This window comes from Lonchura striata, chromosome 10, assembly GCF_046129695.1.
Source record: "Lonchura striata isolate bLonStr1 chromosome 10, bLonStr1.mat, whole genome shotgun sequence".
In the NCBI taxonomy this organism is placed as follows: domain Eukaryota; kingdom Metazoa; phylum Chordata; class Aves; order Passeriformes; family Estrildidae; genus Lonchura; species Lonchura striata.
In genome coordinates this window covers 8,173,792-8,193,777 of record NC_134612.1, presented here as the reverse complement: position 1 = coordinate 8,193,777, position 19,986 = coordinate 8,173,792, and the positions used below count along the sequence as shown (strand labels likewise).

General features: G+C 38.7%; 1 long non-coding RNA gene across 1 annotated transcript; it reads right to left on the bottom strand.

Annotated features, from left to right (window-relative positions):
* Positions 1 to 2,080: 2,080 nt before the first annotated feature.
* On the bottom strand, positions 2,081 to 18,010 carry LOC110483651 (uncharacterized). Its single transcript, XR_002467614.3, has 3 exons — positions 17,837 to 18,010; positions 2,568 to 2,638; positions 2,081 to 2,223 (listed from the first exon to the last, which is right to left on the bottom strand). It is a non-coding gene; the product is annotated as an uncharacterized LOC110483651 (long non-coding RNA).
* Positions 18,011 to 19,986: the final 1,976 nt, after the last annotated feature.

Sequence of the window (19,986 nt, the reverse complement as noted above, 5' to 3'; positions counted from 1 at the left end):
TTTCATTTCACTTTTTATTTACATCTGGACAATGCTGTTAACTCCTTCAGCCAGGGATTTTATTCTTACTATCTAAATAAAAGGACAGCAAAAAAATTTCAATCTCTTTTTACAGTCAGGGATTATATCCAGAATTTTTGAAGAGGTTTAAAGGAGGGACAGGGCAAAAGGGCCAGAGCTGTTCTCTCTTACTGTTTGTTTTTAATTTTGGGGGGTAAGTATTGTATTTGCTGGGCCCTTACATAAAAAATTATTCACATTCCCCTCCATAAGAGCCATGAGCACTTTTCTTGAGCTAGTTTAAGTCGACATGTGCTTTAGCCATGGTCTGAGTGGAGTCTCCTGCTGGAGCAATCCTGCCCTGCAGTCATTTCTGAATTGTGTTGCTGCTGTAAAACCTCTTAGAAAGGATGTTACCAAACATGCTAAAAATCAGAACAGGAAGCACTGACAGTATTTTTAAGACAGAAAAAATAAACAAAGAAATTACTATAAAATTTTCCAAGGTCTCCCCAGTGAATGCCAATTTTGTTTAATTGGGCTTTTTTGAGGTTTGATTTGGTTTGGTTTTTTTTTTGACCAGCCAATTTATATTAGGAAGTAATCTCCTAATTTATGAAGGAGTCCTTTTAGCTCCCTAGAAACTCCCAGCTTCATGATTTATTTGATAATTACAGAGAGGTGATTTCAATATCCTTGTGTTTCTCACTGTTTTGCATGTGGCCATCCATTACAGCAGAAGAAATTACAAAAATCCTAAAAGATATTATCATATCTAGTCAGCCTGATGAGTTTTCTACGAGCAGGATGCATGAAACAATGAATAAGGAAACTGGATTACGGGAAAGAAATAAAAATATGGAGAAAGAGGAGAGGACAAAGAAAGGTGAGTCTATTTTATGTACAGGTATAAAAATGAGGGTAGAAGTCCTATTTTTATTTATGGAGGTTACATCTCTCCTCTGAACTCATTAGTGATTCATTGCATATCACAGGATTAAAAACAAAGAATGGGTAGATCAGCAAGCCTCAGCAGATAGCCAAATTTCTGACTCCACCAGCCAACATTTGCAGAAGCCTCCTCTTTTGGAAAAATCCTTGTTCTTTCCTCAGAAAAAAAAAATCCACACCTGATTTCCTCCTAAGAGGTGACTTGCAGCTGTGAAGGGGAGCAGCACAGAGCCTCTCTGGCTGCCCTGGCTGGGGAAGCCCAGCTCTGCCAGGCCCAGGGAAAGGTGCTGGAGCCTGCCCTTGGCTCCTGGGGACAGGCAGTCCCTTCCCACCACAGCAGCTGGGGACAGTGGGGGCACAGCCACCGAGTGCTCAATGTTGAAAGTTCTTTACTTCAAAGAACACTCAGGTGGGCCTTTCTTTATACTTTAAATGCTTCAAATTAGAGGTCTACACCTCGCTAATGTTCCCACTAGCATTGACAGGGCATTTGTCAAAGGCTTCAGTGGGATGGGAACCAAAATTATCCCTTAGTGATTTTGCCATTACAAGATTTAGCTATTTTACTACTGCAAATCATAGCAGTCAAATCAACAAAATGTTACAGCATCAAGGCACAGGAACTCAGGAAGTCTTGGAAATCACCACTTTTGTCTGCTGGAAATGAAATGCCCTTCTCCAGTTTCAGTTTCTGCTGTTGCAAGCCAGATTGTTTTGCAGGACATGCTGTTAAACCAATCACACTGTAAAATACATTAACGCTAGTCACCCCCAAAACTGGGGTGGTTATGAATTCTAGAATGATGATGACACAAAGCAATCAAAGCTGGACCATTCAGTATTGAGCTTTTACTCCACCCTCATCTCATCACATCCTCCTTCAGACTTACAGCCCAAATGATGCTCACACATTCCTTTGTGTTTTTGCCTCTTACACCACACCCATAAAAAAAGGGCACCGGTGATGTACAGCCCACCCTTAATAGGGTCTGTCACAGGCAGGTCAAGCTTTGTCAAAGGGGTAAACCTGCTAGTGCATATTTTATATTTAACTGTTTTTTTTGGACACTGCTGTCGCATGCTTTTATGTCAAACTCAAAGCAAGTGTGTTTTGTTGTTCCTGGAAAAATAGAGAGGTCGGTGTTCAGAGATTTCTTTTTCAGGAAAAGAATTTGTCCCTCAGAAAAGCTTCAGTCGAGTCCAGAACAAGAAGTAGAAGCTTGTAATCAAGATTTCAGCACTCCAGTGTTTGGATATGATCCCACCTGCATTCTGGAAAAGATAGAAATTTTAATAGACCTCATGGGGTCTCTCCACTTCACTGAAAAACAAAACGCTAAGAGCTTATTACTGTATGGAGTTGTCCAGGTACAGTTAAATGATTCATCATGTACCTGTTCTGTTAATTCATTACTCAGTGCTATACAAAACCTTTATTATATGCTGCTAGATACTTGGATACTTGTTATTAGAGCTCACTGCAATACAGCAAAAAAAGACAGCTTCTATTTTTTAAAGTGAAATAAAAAGTTGATATGCACAAAAGCTGTGCCTACATGTCTAGAAACTCAGTAAAATTGTACAAATTTCAAAAAAAATGCTAAAAGCAAACTTACGTGAACAAATGGAAAATTTAATTAAAAACAGGATGAAGATGGATTCTGTACATTTTTCAGGATCAAGTGACCTGGAAAGAGACAGAGAAAAGTTTGAGTGGATAAAAAGTGTTTACTTGAAGAACAGATGAGAAAAAAAAAAAGTTTAATAACAAAGGTAGGTAATTAAAAATTGAAAAGGAACCTCAAAATAGATTTTAAGAGAAATTTTTGAATTTATACACTGTCATATTTGACACTTTATACACAGACACAATTTTCCCCTTATTAGTGCATAGTTTTTCCTCTTCTACAGTCACCCAGCTGCTGCTGTATCTCAGACATGATCATTGCCTTTCCAGTTCTGGACAGTAGTGTTTGCATGGCAGTGGTCTGTATTAGAGATTAAATACCTGCAAAAGACAGGGGAGATTCCTGGTTCAGAGAGGCAGCAGTCTAAACCCTTAACCCAGCAAAGACTCTCTCTTCAGAAGAAAAAGGACGGGTCAGAGAGTAAGGGTACTCACAGCCAGAGCTACAGGACTTTATTTTGTAGAGGCATTGCAGACTTTCCCCTGCCTGTTGTGAATAACTCTTTCAAGCTTGGCCTTCACACATGTCAGCAAACCCCTTCCTCCCTCAGGTAACCTTGTCTTTGGTCTAGCTTGGCTCTACCATGTTTCCACAGGAAAAGTTTTCTGTTTTCATCCTCATGCCATTCTGGTATTACTTGGAGTGGTTTCTACGCCAGTCCAAGAATCTCTGAATTTTGCCAGAGATTCTGAAAATTCTGGACTCCAAACTGTAGCTGTGAAAAAAGGAGAATCAGCTCCTAGCTCCTTCTCACAGCTACAGAGCAACATTACCCACTTCAGTTTTCCCTAATTCTGGCAGAGTAGGGCACCATAAGTCACTCACTACCCTCTCTTGCCAGCTACTGTTTCGAAGCACAATCTCCATAAGAGGAAATTAAATATTTCTATAAACCCACCCTTCAAGAGCCAGGAGGACTGTGTCACTGAGGGTGCTTCTTGACATGACACACTGAGCAATCAGAGAATTTAATCATATTCTAGACCTGTCACTAGTTCTGTTTCTGAGACAGGAAAGTACATTTGTGACATATGGGGCTTGTTCTGCTGCCACTGAAGTCAAAGGCAAACTCTCCACTGGCTTGCACAGGCACAGAGCCCCTGTTATAGAGCAGAACTGGAGGAGCAGAATGAGGATAGATGTGCACAGCTGAACTATTGCTCTTCTCCAGAGACTCTACAAGATACTTTCTAGGGTTTCATAAAATACAGAGAGACAAGAGGATCAAGAGCCACTCTTCTTGTGAGAGGGCCAAATCAAATTTTCCTGATTAATTTACCTTCCCTTATTCCTAAACAAATTAATAAACAACACAACAGCAGAACAAGACAGGCTTAGCCTAGTGTTTAACTAATTAACACTACTAATTAGTGTTTAATGGCAATGATAATTATAATCATATCCCTCTGAGTCTACTGAGGCTGCCACATCAGATGGATTGCAATCTTCTCCATTCCTTGACAACTTTAAATCAATATCACTTCAAACCTGACAGGGTCATTTCATGAAAAGTGATTAGAGAGTCACCTTTATTTCCTGTGTTAAATGGAGAAATTCAAAAGCCTCTTTAAGTGGTGGGAGAAGAAAGGATAAATCATCACTTTGAGTTAACAAAATCAGTAATTGAAGCTCCTTTTTGTCCCACATAGGCATCATTATTTAGGTTTTCACTTGAGTCAATCCCAAAGCCAAAATTCACAGGCTCTGTGCCACTTGCCCATTATGTACAACAGAATAATTTAGATTAGGAAGGACCTTTGTAGTCCAACCCACCATTCAAAGCACTGCTACCCAGGCCAGTTTATGCAGGGCTTTCTTGAGCCAGGGCTTGAATATCTCCACCCTCTGGCTACATTATTTAATGTTTGGTAATCTTCATGGCAAAAAAAGCTTTCTTACATCAAAAAGGAACCTCAGTGCAAATTGTGCTGCTCAGTCAGGGAGAGGCATAAGACATCCTCTGTAGCTCAAGATCTGGGTGGCAGCACCCTCTCAATGGAGTCCCATCTGGGCTGAGTCCTCTAATGAGCTCATGTTGGATCATGGCCCTTGGCACACTGACACTACCACTGGACAGTTTTAAGCAGCATTTCTGGGCCATTCTACAGACACCCTGCCAAGCAGTACCTCGGTGCTGGCTGCAGGCTGGAGCTGGGCTCTCGCAGAGCCTGGGGAGCAGTGCACGACTTCCCCTGCACAGCTGACAGCTGGAGGAGGGCTGCAGCAGTTCCTAACCAAGAAGCTCTCTGTTAGAGCTGAGCAGAAGCTCTCTGTTAGAGCTGACAGAAGCAAAAGCCTCTGGAAGCTAAACCTCACCATCAGCAGTGAGCCAGGCATTCCCAGCCAATGCAGCTATCAGATGTTCCCTGAAGCTCTCTCCAAGAGAAGGTTGGAAGCTTGGAAAGAGCTGCCTTTTCTGCCACCCACCTCTGCTAGCTGACTCAAGCCACGAACCCTCATGCACAGGCAATGTGCTCACTCTTGAAAGAAAGGTCAGTGCAGTCTTTGGGAAGGATCATAAAAAAAATACACAAATATAAAGTAGATTGAATAAAACTCTTCTAGGTTTACTGGCAAAATATAATCAGAGGGGGCTAATACAGAGGCTGGGAAGATTCTGAATTGTGCTGGATAATATCCAGACTCTGCACCCAGCTAAGACAACCACAGAGGACACAGGATATTAAGCAGACAAGAAATCCTGCTAGGAATGGCAGAAGAACACTGCAGCAATTCACTCTGTTTTACACAAGGCCACACCTGACCATGGCACCAGAGCAGAGAAGAAATGCAGGACAGCTATGGAACAGCTAAACACTGGTACAAGTTTGGCATGGTGCTACTATATATATACAGATATGTCAGAGCTTTACACACATAACAAACATACAGCAAATACTCTTGCATTGTTGTAATACTGAAAACAGCATGCATGAACATAAAAATCCAAGTATACAGAACTTGGAGCATCCAGAGGTCAGTATTGAGAGTTATTGGGATTGTTATTTTTTCCAATGCCAAAAGAAGAACCTTGTTACAGCTGAGTCTCATAGTGTCTTTTGTTGTTTTCATTAGCACTAAACATTCAGAGGAATCTCAAAAAGGAAAGACAATTACCTGGGGAATGGAAGCTTTTGATCTATCTTAGCCAGCCATTCTACCTTATTGTGATTTTTTTGTGCTTTCCTCTTTAGAATAACCACTAATACTAAGAAAAAAACTTCCTGAAGTTCAAGCCTCTCATTTTATAAGAATGATTTTCACTTCAAATAAACATATGAGGGGCAGGGACTCATCACTGTTCCTTGATCACCACCCTTTCTCTAAGTCACCCACTGGGAATACATATTTCTCAACATGCTATGCTAAGTCCAGGAGGAAATCAAATATACATTTCTACTGGTGACTTAAGCTCTGATCCTACCATTAGTTAAACACAAGCTTAATTTTATGCATGTGAGTCATCCCATCAACATCCCCATATGCCAGAGACTTTGTGGGATTGGTGCCCAGAAATGAAACCATAATGAATGAATTCCATTTCTGAGTTGCAGAATCAGGGTTGGAAACCCTGAGAACTAAGATACTGGAACATAAATCCACACTATAACATTGGCCAAGGAAGTAAACACTTAAAAAAAAAAAAAAAAATTAGCTAATTCCTTACTCTGAAAAAAAAAAAAAAAAAAAAACAAACAAAAAAAAAAAACACAACCTCACAAGAGTTGATGTTATTAATTAAGTTTCATTCTTGTAACCCAACAGCCAGCGCTTCTCCAACAAAAACATGGCAAAATGCCTCATTTTAAAGAGCACATGCCAGACTTTGGATTTAGCTCTGCCTGCTTTTGGCCACCACAGCACCATAAATTTGCTACATCTTTCATTCTGCCCCCATATGTTAGGTTTGTGTCTAAACTCAACAACTCCTTTATTTTCCACACAGGCAAAACAAAAAAAACTTCAGCAATTCATAGTACAAATGAACCCCCCCAGGATATACTTACATTTGAAAAACTTTTTGAAACATTAAGTACATAATTAGAATTAAATATAAGTAACTGATACACTAATGAATTATTAATATGAGTACTGTGTATGCTGTTCAAAATGGTTGCAGCACTTTAGTAATGAAATGGCTCATTGCAACAGAGGCAACTGTTTGCTTTGTTGCAGGACCACGTGCCAGAATAAGAGTTGTAGTGAAAAAGAGGAGAATAGAACAATATTTAACAGCTCAGAGTGAAACCTCAGCTCTTACCCTGCTGGCCATGTCTAAAGGCAAGAGGCCCAGAATCTCTCTGCACTGGCATTTCTGTCACCTGCTACAAGACAAATGTATTGGGACACTGGCACTCCACAGCAAACATGACTTGTTACTTCAAAGTTCACTTTCAATCTTACACTATTCACAGAATGGATCTCTTCAGTCCTTTCACAAGGTACTTTATAGGCTCATCTTCTCCTGTGTACTAAACCTATTTTTTTAATATGTATTAAGGCATATTTCCTGTAAGCCCCTTACATGCTTAACATTTAATATCAGGTGTTGTACAAAGAGTCATTGTCAGAAGTGAGCAAGGAATTTCTTCACAAACATCAACACTTGGCTTTCCAAACCACCCAAGGCTTCCCTCCTTCTCCAGACAGTTTGTAAATACACCATTCACGGGCCATGACAACAGGGGATTACTCTCATTTGAGCTTGCATACTTCATACTTGCATAGCAAAACCTTCTTAATTCTGTTTCTGCTATTAAGCACATTAGTTGGGGAAAAAAAAACATATATACTTATATATATATATATATATATATATATATATATAATTGATTTTACAAGGGGATTTTTTAATACCAGACTATGACTTTAAAAATTAGAGAATGCAAATATTTACCCCTCTCTCCTCTCACCATGTTCCAAACAGCAGACAATATCCCTGACAATATTCATCTCCTGTAAACACTGGCAAAGCAATTTCAGAATTGTTATTTCATTGCATATTCACTAGCTGTTGCTGGAGGTATTTTGTTCAGCTCTAATTAGCACAGTTAATAAGATCAATATTTTCATTACTGAATGCTGCAGTAAGGCAAAACATGCTTAAAAACTTACATTTACAAAATCCCAAGGAATATATTTATTGGGAAATCCTACTCATCTATTTCAAAAGCAAAAAGCCCTCAAAATTGGAGGGAAAGCACTTTTGTTGTTTGTTATTTTGCTGAGGACAGAAATTAAAATTGAAACATCCATAGTAATTAGGGGTGCTTTTAGAGGCAAAAGGACTCTTTGTTCTAATTGAGTTTTTTGCTACTATTTCCTTGTGTCCAATACCTTTATCATGAGAAATAAATGCTGTACTTTGACTCGTTTGCACAGATCTTGATGTTGACACCATCCCTCTCCTTGTACTTTTGCCTGCCTTCAAAAATACCCAACAACAAAACCCCAGAAACCTGAAAAAAAAAAAAAAAACAACGAAAAGAAAAAAACAGAGGCATTATTATCTAGCAGCAGTATCTTAAATTCTGCTTCAACTCTGGCAAATAGAGATTGAAAGAAATGAAAACAATACAGCTGCAGCAGCCAAAACAAGTGTTAGCTCTGGGGAAAGAAAAGTCCTCAGCACCCCTGCCCTAAAAATGGGCCTTGAGGTTCTTCCATCTGCAGAGAACATCCTTTTCTAGCACAGAACAGACAATGGTCTCAGCCCTCTCTGCACCTTGTGACAGCTACCACAGCAGAAAAAGGGAATACAGATGTCAGATATTCCGTTTCTCACATCCCTGGGCTTTGTTTTTTAGCACTCTTCTTGTCTAACAATAATGGGTCAGAAAAGAATCCTGACTCTATAACTGTCTTTTTTTTTTCTCCTCTGATTTCTTTTCTTCTTTTTTTAAAGAGAAAAGCTCAACTTTGTACTTGGAAAGCATTGGCAATTCACTGTGACTCTGCCTCTGTGGAGATGTCACTCAGGAAACTGTGAATGTAAACTACCCTAAAAAAATTCCATGCTCATGTTGAGTAATTATTTTAAAAATTGTTCCTGCAGAAAAATATGATCAAATATCAAATGGCTACTGTATAATTAAGCAGGAAGACACACCAGGGAGAAGACTATAGGTTTAGGTGCTTTATTAAGCATCAGGCTGAAGGCAGGGATTGCCAGAGCAGAGGGACATGCATTATATGGCACTGCTTGTAACATAAATATGCGCCCTGGGGTAACACATCCTGCACCTGTTGAGGTTCTGCCACCCACCGTGTCCACTCAAATTGGTTTTCTTCATTTCCATGCCCATCTTTTCCACTCAACTGATTCTACTTCCCCCCCACCTAACCTGCTAAACTTGTAATTTACAGCATTGGAGCTATTAAGATATCTACAAGGCAAAACCACCAAAGACAAGGAAAATTGGCATAATACTTCTAGGAAAGGCAAGTGAAAATGCTGATGAAAGACACTAGGCAGCTCTGCATGCATATTTCAGTTTGCTATTAGCAGTATGAGCTCTCATAAAAAAACTGTTCTTTTAAGATGACAATTACAGCAGCAAGGCCAGCTTGATCTACTGTCCAAATATGAAACACTTAATTTAAGAAATGGAGAAAAGCTATTTAATAGGGGGAACATAAAGAGAAGCCATTTGGGAACTATCTGATTCCTAAGCTTCACATACTAATTTTCTAACAGACACAAATGCAAGCAGTAGCTTTAGAATTATAGGAGGTAGTACATGTGCTGCTTACACACTGAAATGAGAAAATATTTGAATGGGACTTCTGTTTCTGCACCAGCAAAGAGCTGGGAGAACAGTGTCAGAAAACCTAAAAATAACATCCAAATAAAGAGGGTCTCGAGTGCACATTAGATCAAGCCAATTTCACCTCATTCATGTCTTGATTCTTCACTCTCACTTATTGAAAAATTAGTTACATCCTTATCTCCAAGGAGAGGGGTTAAAAATAATAAATATTTGATTCCTTGCCTGGACATATCATATCACTCTGGCAAGATGCATTGTTTTTCAATATGACAGCAGAGATGAACAGCATCTCCAAAGATAGCCTTTTCTCTTTTTCTTTTCCTGAAATAAGGCTGGATTTTGGTAACAAAGATATTCATCATTAAACCAAATCCCTTGAAAATATGTGCCAGAGGTCCTGGGAATCCATCACATACTGATGCTACCCAGGGAATTCTCATACACTGCACAATTGTGGTCAGGTCAAATTAAGACAAAGGAGAACACTGGGTCATCCTATCAAGGAACCTCAATCCAAAGACTACTCAGAATAACTCAAGTTTATATGGCAACATTTCCCATTTTCATTATGCCACACCACAGATTTAGAGACTGTTGAACTCCATTGTCTGCTCTCTTTACTGAGTCTGTCACTAGAATGAGACACCCAAAGCTTAATGCCACGTGCAGGCTGTGAAAGATAGTAATACAGTGAACTCCTTCATATTTTATAAGTTAATTTGCCAGGCACTTCAGTGTGTTCTTACAGGCTGCTTCAGCTGGGAAAGAGAACAAAAGTAGTTGGCCATTCTAATCAGAGGGCAACAGACCTTCCCCAGCCCCAGCTCCTTACTGGGAACAGCCTTGTGCCACAGGCTGTGCAAACCACAGAGCAAGAAAAGGCCCAACAGAACACATGATGGCCATCATTCAATACTGTATTTGTGAGACCTTTTGAAAACACAATATTTACAGATGTGTATATTAACATACATATGCATGTGTAAATGTAAATATTTATTTCCAAACCAGAAAGCCACAAATCCCTTGATATCCTCAGGTGAGGACAGACCATATACAATGTTAATTGAGGAAACTCCTCTGCCAATGGACAGAGAGGGAAAGTGAGGGCAAAATAAGTTTCTTGCAGGGGTCTGAAGTAGACAATTGCTGCTGTGCAGTAGTCTGGAGACTGTAGCTGTGGCTGAAAGGGGAATAGCTTCAATCTCTCCTCACAGCATTGCCTCTCAGGGTCTTATTAAGCATGTTTTGGGAGGAAAAGCTAGAATTTATCCTAATACACAAAACCCACTGCAACTGTACTCCCAATATTTGGCTACAGAAAGCAAAACCAGAATTATGTTCTTATGTTCTTAAAGATATTAAAGAAAACCTCCAAAAATCAAAACCAGAAACCCAAAATGTTCAGGAACAACTGCCAGGAATTTTGTCTTTATTTGTTTGTTTGATGGTGGTCTGTGCCTAATAGACAATGTATCCTCCTAAGCCAGCCAATTAAGTCAAGACCAAACAAAGAACCAAAATCCATCCATCTCTCTCCCCACCCCCATTCACAGGAAAACTTTGATCTGTCATGTTGGCAATAAAACCAAAAAACACCCAACCAAAACATTCCTACCACTCCACTTCATTACTTACACTCTGCTAGTTAAACTCCACTCAAGTAATCAGTTACCATTTATTGGTTCAGTTGTCTCTTGTCTCTGCAATCAAATAACAAACTAAAATAATGCACCTCACGAGCAGCAAAGCAAACGCAGTCAGGCAGGGGCTGTGCTATTTGAAGGTCAAGTAAAACAGCACTTGAAGTCAAGTGGCAGTCAAACCCCTGCCTTATTGTGTTGCCATTACAGACATTTGTGCTCACCATTACACTGAAATACAACCTGACTTCCTCTGGAATTTCTGCTCATTTTCACCAGAGTAAATCAGCAAAGGCTTTGGATCATAGGAATTAAGTTCATTGGTGACTGAGCTTAGTCACATCACAGAGGGATACCTGTGCAGGGTTTAATCAGAGAGAGCTTAGCTCTTTCTTTATGAATAAACCCTAGATCTTCTACAATACAATTTTCTGTTCTGCCAGTGAATCATGGCTTAAAGTTTGCTTAATTCTACCACAGCATGTATCTCATGTAATGGTCTCCCCTGCAGACAAAATTTCTACCCAAAGTACTAGGCTATTTCAGAAAGAAACCACTCTTATTTGCCTGAATTGGTTGGTTTGCTACTTAAATAGCCACATCCACCTAGTGATTTCTCTAAATGCTTGTTTTCAAATGCTTTAGATTATTTTTGGTTCTGTCAAAGTTAGAAAAAGTTTAAGTGGGTACAGAACACATAAGACAGAACAGTCATATCAATCACATATTCAAATTGGGAGCATTTAAATCAACAGGTATATTTAAGTCTGGACCATCAATTTCTACTCTTAGGACTATGAGTAATACTTTAGTTAGGCACAGAGACATCTAAACGAGAGAAAAAAAAATAAGAAAGAAACAACCAAAGGGCAGAGGGACTGTGTAAATCCTCAGATGGTTTTGACATTTAAGTGTATCAGTTTTCAGATAAGCCATGGACTTTGGATGACACGTGATAGAAGGAGAAAACTCAGCAATAGAAGAGAAGAATTAGCAGTGCATTAAGCAGCTCTGTTCCAGTCTGATGGAACTGTGTGTTTTCAAAGGCCACCTGGCATATCAGGCATATCCCTTTTCAGGCTGTACATGCTGCAGGGCTGCAGACCTCAGATCTCTGCAGTATTTAGCCATTTGGGGATGAAAGTTTGAAGTGTCTCAAATCTCTCTCTTCTCCTCCACCATGACCCATGGAGCAGACACCCGCTGAAGGTTAGATTTTGCAAAAGGCCTGCTCATTACTGGCTAAAATATTTCACTACATTTTACCTTAAATGATCTTTAAAACTCTCTGAGTTAGTCTCGGGCTCTGGGGCCATCAGGGGATATTTAAAGCACACTACAGAAGCCCATGGATGCAGTTCACTGGAGCAAGACTTCCACCTGGATGACACATCAGGTGAGGAGCAGGGGATGGTCACTGAAACATGATTTCCACCTGGATGGCTCATCTGGTGAGGAGCAGGGGATCCTAAATCCTCCCTGTGTGAGGAGACCCTGCTGGGGCTTGGCCTGTGCGGTGCAGGGGGACCCCTGGAGCAGCTGTGTCCTGGGCAGTCCCATCCCTGTGTCCCTTCTGGAGCACAGGAGTGTCTGAGGACTTGCTGCAATTAGGACATTTAACAGTGTGACTGTTTGGGCACAAACATGAATCACCTCACATCCCCTGGTCACAAACAAATAGCTCAGGTGACCTTCACACACTGCGTGGCCCTGCCTGGTGCCATAGTGAGGAGCTGACAGGATTCACTAAACAGGAACCAGGCCTTGTTGGGACAGATGAATGTTTGACAAGAAAGTTTCACAGGGATGTACTCTTGGCAGAAAGCTCTCTGAATGTAGAACCTGAGAGCAGAATAGAGATGGAAGCAAGTTTTGATATAGAAGAATAGTAGATGTCTAAATTAAGAATTGCTGAGCCAGTCGTTACTGGACAACTAAGAAAGCAAAGGTTAAATTGAGTTGGAAGGGGGTTTCATGAATAGAGCAAAGGATATGTTGACCACAAACAAACGAGATGTTTTCACCAAGCAAAAATAGGCCTTAGGAAAAGCAGAAAGATACTATAGGCAAACAAACATGCTGATGTGGCAAGTAGAAAAAAGGTCTAAGAATTTTCCCCTGCAAGAAAACTGAAAAACAACTTTAACCTTAAACTGTAACATACTAACTCATGTGATTGGACAGTAATGACCATAATATGGTAATGATAGTAGTTATGATAGGCTATAGATAATAGTAAAGGTATTTTATATGATGCTGATTGGTTGTTATGTATTAAGATGCTCAGCAAAGAAAAACATATAATGCATTGTAACCAGAACTAAAGGGTCTACAGGCTTGCCTGTGGCTGTAGCTGACAGTTTAGGTGTGGCTCTGTCCCCCACGACCCAAGACTGCTGTAACATTTTCTATACAACAAACAGCATTTTGTAGAGCCACCTGGAGTCCCACATCTCTTGTCACAGGCTCTTACAAGGCCTGGTATTTCCAAATGCAGGTCCCTGCACTCTGACCTCTCTCTTTGCACTGGGAAAATTCAGTCCATTTTTTTATGGGGCAAGAAAGCTCATACCCATCTTTTTTCTTTCATCACAGGCCTTTGAGCAGCCTGCTGTAGTGAAAGGTGTCTCTGCCCATGGCAGAGGAGAGGACAAGAGGAGTTAAAGTCCCCTTCCAACCCAAGCCAGCCTGTGATTCCCTCAGCATCCAGCCTCCAAGTCAGCTGTGCAAAATCAGACATGAGAAGAATTTATCGAGTTTGCTAATGACACTGACCTGGTTTTCCTTCTGACCCTTTCTTTATTTTCCAGTGACCACCTTCCTTCATAGCTCTTAATGACATTTAGAACCAGATTTTTAATTAATGTGCCTAAGAAACATTTAGTTAATTAGGATTTTAACAAATACCTCATAGGCTAGGTATATCAGCTCTTCCAATGAGGTAGGCATATAAATGTTTTTGAAAATCAGTCAGACATCTATCTGCAGCTTACAGTAACTTATGAACTTACAATATAAAATCTAATCTTTAAGTTCTGGATATTCTAAAATATTTTGTATTTCATGATGTGTGTCATGCATATATACAGAGGGAATATTTCTCAGTCTCTTTCAACCAAGAATAGAAAACATTGAAAAAAATACAAACCTCAATCCTTTGAGCCTCATAAACTTTCTAAGGAAATTAACTGTCCTGTAATACTGCTGGTAGAAAATGACTGTGAGTTGCAAGCAGTATTCCAAAGCACAGTAGCAAGAGTAATTGGCTTCCCCCTCTATCCCAAAGTCCTTGACCTTTTGCTCCTCATTAGGGACATAAAACATGGGGAAAACAGTTACATTTGTCATATTTCTTGTAAAATTATACAAGTAGAAATTGAAACAGTTTGGAGTCAATAAAGTGAATTTGAAAAGCTGCCTGTAGGAAATTGCTAAGAATAGAATTCCTCAAATCCCTTTGAAGTGATTTTGTAGTTATGCTACGAGCACTTGTACAATGCACTTCAAAGTATTAAAACTTTAACAGAGAAATTATAAACGAAGCTGTAAAATTTAAAGATGCTAAGACATCTGCTACTGTTCTGGTATTTAAATCACAGATTCTAGTGAATAAAAGCATCATACAAATACCTGGATTTGGAGACATTCTGATCCCTACTTTTCTCCATATAATTCATTACTGGCATTAAAGGCATTGAGAGATAGCAGAATTGAAACATACTGTAACCAACACATGGTTGGTTCTCCTGACTTTAGTGGTATATTTATTTAAATCCCTGACCCCATGAAGCAGAATATCATCCTACATAAGTTCTGATGCTATTGACAAAAGTTTGTAACTTGCTGCTAAGACAAAACAATTGCCTGAACTTCAAGCCCTAAGACTTAAGAAGTAAATAACTTTAGACAACATCTGACAACATATTTCAGACACAAATATTAATGTGTACATTAATAGAGGCACTAATGTTGCCTCAAACAGAAGCATAAGAAAACAATATTGATAATAATTTAATTAAATAGGGAACATTAAAATAACTGATGTATCAGCACAGAAATGTTGCATTTCCAAAATTGCAGTTGAACGTCTCTTGATGAGAATATTCATGCTGTGAATCAACACTGAAAGAAACAGTAGTTGCTGTAAAGGAGGAGGAGAGAGAGCTCCAGTCAAGGGTGTAAGATTAATTGCCACTCCAATCTACCACTCCTAAGTAATTTACAATAGTCAGTCAGCTTCTCTGTCATCAGAAGTTAAAGCAATAAGGCAAGCAAAAATAATTGAACATTCAGGTTTTTTGCACATCTACTAGTTCTGCATATAAAGTTGTTCTATACTGTATATTTATATACATAAAACACACATATATATGTATAATAACATGTATAGTTTTGTAGGAATACCAGATGTACAAATATGACTTTAATTGCAATGAAGGATAACACAGAGATACCCAGCAGTGTATTTGGGACACAAATAACACACCTTGCTAGGTATCTGTATGTTAAGGAAAAGATAAATTACCAGCAGTACCCCCTCATGCAAAATACCCTATTTAGAAACCCCACAGAAAAGACCTGAGCCCAGTTTTGTCTGTAAACAATGTGTAGCATCAGGGTACTCAAATTTACTTTTCTTTTTTTTTATATATATATTTTCTATGTATTGATCTATGATTTCAGTGTAGAAAATATTTGTATTCTTGTGTTATGTTTCTTCACAACATGTACTATTTCTCTCCCTTGCCCACTGGCACAAGTAAAATAACTCATAATCAATTAGCAGCACAAATTTTCTCTTTAAAAATCTGACATATTTGAAATTTTACATGTAAATTGCAGTAACATTCCATTTATTACAATGCATAATTACCAGACACATTTGCTAATTATGATTTAGGCACAAAACATGAGATACAGAAATGATATCATTCCATTGTAACTTGTTCTCTGATTCACACATAAAGCAATCTATTTATTTACAACAACAACAACAAAAGTTTAATCCTTATAGTCAAAATCTGGTTTGTGAAGACTTGCCTCCTTTTCTTAGGGGAGCAAATAGAAACCAACAGAAAGACCTATTAAAGGTGTTTACAAAATTGCTTGTTGAACAAACTTTGATGTCCAGATACATAACTAGTTTTCTAAATCTGCAAGTTTCAATGTACAGAAATCTTTCCAGAATACCTCCTGACATTTTGAAATTTATTTATTTATCTATTCCCTACCAATCTGCTTATTAAACAACTTCTTTATTTATTATGAAACAGGGAGTTTGCATATCAAAGTATAATCGTGGGTTTTGTGATTTTTTTTTCCAATATCCCATGCTGGAATACATTTACAAAGCTGTCTTGTGCAGACATTTTCAAATATCACTTTACAAATCTCTCTTTGCCAAGGAAGAAGGGTCCATAAGAGCTGCTGTGGTATGGCCAGGGCTGCAGGCTCCCGGAGGCTGCGGTTACAGACCTCCAACATTGCCACATTCTTCTTGTCTAGCCCTGTAATTTTTTTGCCAGGTACTCTGTATGTTAAGTTGTTTCATTTCAATTGCCCTGAGGGTTTCTTCCTCACTAACTAATGGGGAGCTTGATGCATCATTACTTTAACATAGAACAATGTGATAAAGCTGTAGGATTCTCCAGTAAAAAAATTACTGGTTCTGTTCTTAATAAATTAGTTCTCTAAATATTCAGCTGTACATCAGCAAGGCCTTTGTATTTAGAATGGTATTTAGGAGAAATATTTTACTGGGCTCATCTAATTTCTATAAAACAAAGGATTATTTAAAACAGTTTACACACAAAAAACGTATGGAGACAGGGTGAAGATATTAACTTGCTCCATACAAACGGCACAAAACACTGCATATTCATAAATGTCAAGAACAGGTTTGTTTTCTTTTAATAGCCTAATTAAACTGAAACAACATTAGGAGACCTTTGGGGGCTACAGCAGAGGTTGTGTTTTGCTGTTCATTCTGTAAGGTCCTGATCTGAAGCCTCAGAATGGCTTAGGAATCATTTCCCAGTCACCTAAACAGAGCTGAGGCAGTTCAGAGAAAAGCTGTCAGGCTGCAGACAAATCTCATTCTGTCTACATTCCTGTTGACTCAGTTCCCAAATTTGCATTTCTCTGTCTTTTGCATATTCTTTGTCTGAAAGTTTTAATTACAAAATTCAGGTTTTCCTCTCACAGCAATCTCAATGGAAAGAGACCATCTTAAAAGATGTTTTGTTGGTAGTCCTTTTCCTCTTTGGTGCTCTTATGTTGGGATAACAGCTCAGGTATCTCCTGTTAACTTAAGCAGTCTACCACACACCTTCATTGTTTTGAATTTCTGCCAGCATCCTCCAGCAGTTTCCTTGCTGACTCCTGTGCATCTCTGCCTATGACCTTCTGTCTAAAGCTTAAAGATTAAGAGCTCCCAAATGTACAGACTTGACTGATGGTGTTTAGACCAGTCCTTGCAATTTTCAAATCCTACCACTGATCTAGAGCTGAATATCAGAAGGTCATGGCACTGACACCTTAAACAAGCCCTCATTTCTTTATCACATTGAGTCCAACAAGATTCTGGATGTACGGTACATCCAACAACAAACAGTACCTTAATTCCCACTTTTTGGCAAAAAGGGTGATGCTTCTCATATTAACCTACACTGCCTCCCAAAAGTACTTGGTTTATAACATATTTGATTTCTTCCAAAAACCTGAGCCCTTATCTATGCCTGGGATAGAAAAAATAGTCATTTAAGAAGATGAAAAGAGTAATTACCAGGTATATTAATAACATATTGATAATCCACCTCTTCATGCCACATGTTCAGAGTGGAGCCCTCCTATGTTCTGTGGTTCAGTGGACTGGAAATCCTGGCTGTATGTTTTATCTGCCCCAGCTCTTTGGAGAAGTCAGCTGCCTCCTGGACTCCCTTTTACACAGAATATCAGGACCTGTGCAAGGACAAAAACATGGGTTAATATTTCAGAAATTGCACAGAAAAATTATTATGCTATAAGGTCGCACTCATGTGTAAAGGGGCTGATCTGGTCCCAGGAAAATCAATACAGTTTTGTTATTGACTTTGCCGAGAGCAGCATTGATCTCTGAAGGCAACAAATGCATTGAATTAGGTTAGTAAATTACTGTTCCCACGACCAAGTTAAAAGACAAATGAGTAGTTAAGTGAGAGTCTGGTTACAATATCACATCACAGAGCTTCCTGGTTATTTTCTTGTGGAATTCAGACAGCAGAATTTCAAAGAAAAATATCCTCCAATCAGACACACGGGAGTTTTATATATAAAAAAATAATTTACAAACAGAAAGACTGTAAATCTGTCTCACACCAAAAGGAACCTAAAAATCAAAGTTAAAGACATCCTGTTAGAATGCTGAATAAAGACCAGCTGATTTCTTGACTGAGAATTTCACACAGTTCTGTCTAAATACATTAGAAAATGCATTCTGTCAGGACTGAATATTAAATTTAAATATGCTTTCAAAAATCCAGACTATATCTTGATTAATGAAGCTTTTCTTGATTAATGAACCATTGCAGAAAATCTCTGTGGGAGAATGCCATGTTAAAATGAAGAAGCTTTTAATACAGACTTTAAAACTTTTCTAAGTGGATATTCACACAGGTCTTAAGACTTGCATGATCCATTTATATGCACAGATTAGAAATGATGGCATTTCCTTTTTGCAGGGGTCTCGCGTGTCTGCTCCCAGTGATTACATGGCACAGTCAGGCAGTTCTCAGAATGAAACACTCCACAGAAAAAGATGACCTATAATGCAATAGGTTATGTACCACAGAAGACAGCCTATAAATATTTAAAATGTTGAATACAAGAAAAAGTATATTTATTTTTATTTGCTGTCTCATTCCAAGGGCAGAAGCACCTTCATTGCTAAAGATACTGACTCTGCATTACTCAAATATACATAGATATATGAATAGATAATAATATATAGTAATAGAAGGAAATGAAATTATTCCTGTGTTTATAAAATTCCCTTATAGTGAAATCTTATAGTGAAATAGTAAGCAAGCACTTGGCCAATATGAGCTCTTCAGTGGATAAATTCTTAATGACGGAAACTAGGCTAACACTTTTAAATTCTGTTTGCATATGACCTTATTTTCTTTCTCCCCTTTCCTTAACCTGGAATATTACCATTTTTTCTCCAAATAACCAACTTAAACTTGAGTGCTACAGAGAAGACAAGCCAGTGCAAAGCACTTAAATTCCTAAACAAGCAGCCGGACTCAATGTAAAATGGAGATTTTTGATTTGAGAACTTTTTTTGAAAATTCAACATGACACACATAAAATCTTTATTGTCAGCAGCCAAGCAGTTCAGAGCTAGTTCTGTAATCCCAGTGTGGGACCTAAAGTGCACACAGGAAGCTGGATTCAATTTTTCACTTAATTCCAGAAGTTACCCATTATCCTTCCTTACTAAGTAAAAGGGTTACTTTTCCTTGGCAGGGTCCTTGGTATGCAGAGCTAAAATTGGGTCTCAGTCACAAAAGACCTGTCAGTAGATATTAAATTATCTAATTACTACTGAACGTGTTATTGAACAAGTCATATTTAAAGTAGGAATGACACAAATCAAAATCCATTCTTAAAATAGCCCTAAGTGATACACACGCACCAATAGAGCTTCAGCATTCTGCTACTGTCATCCACAGTGTCCAGTGCGAGTCACAGCTGAGACTTGGGAAATTATACATTCTCAATACTTTTGGCTTAATAGGAGATGTGGTGAGAAGTGATGCAAGCAAAATAAAGCAGTCCAATCAAGATTCTACTTTCTAAAAGACAACAATTTCAGCCCACGGGGGTTTTATTCATCAATAACAATTGCAGTGAGACCCAACACAGAAAGTAGATCTTTAATATCAATAACACAAA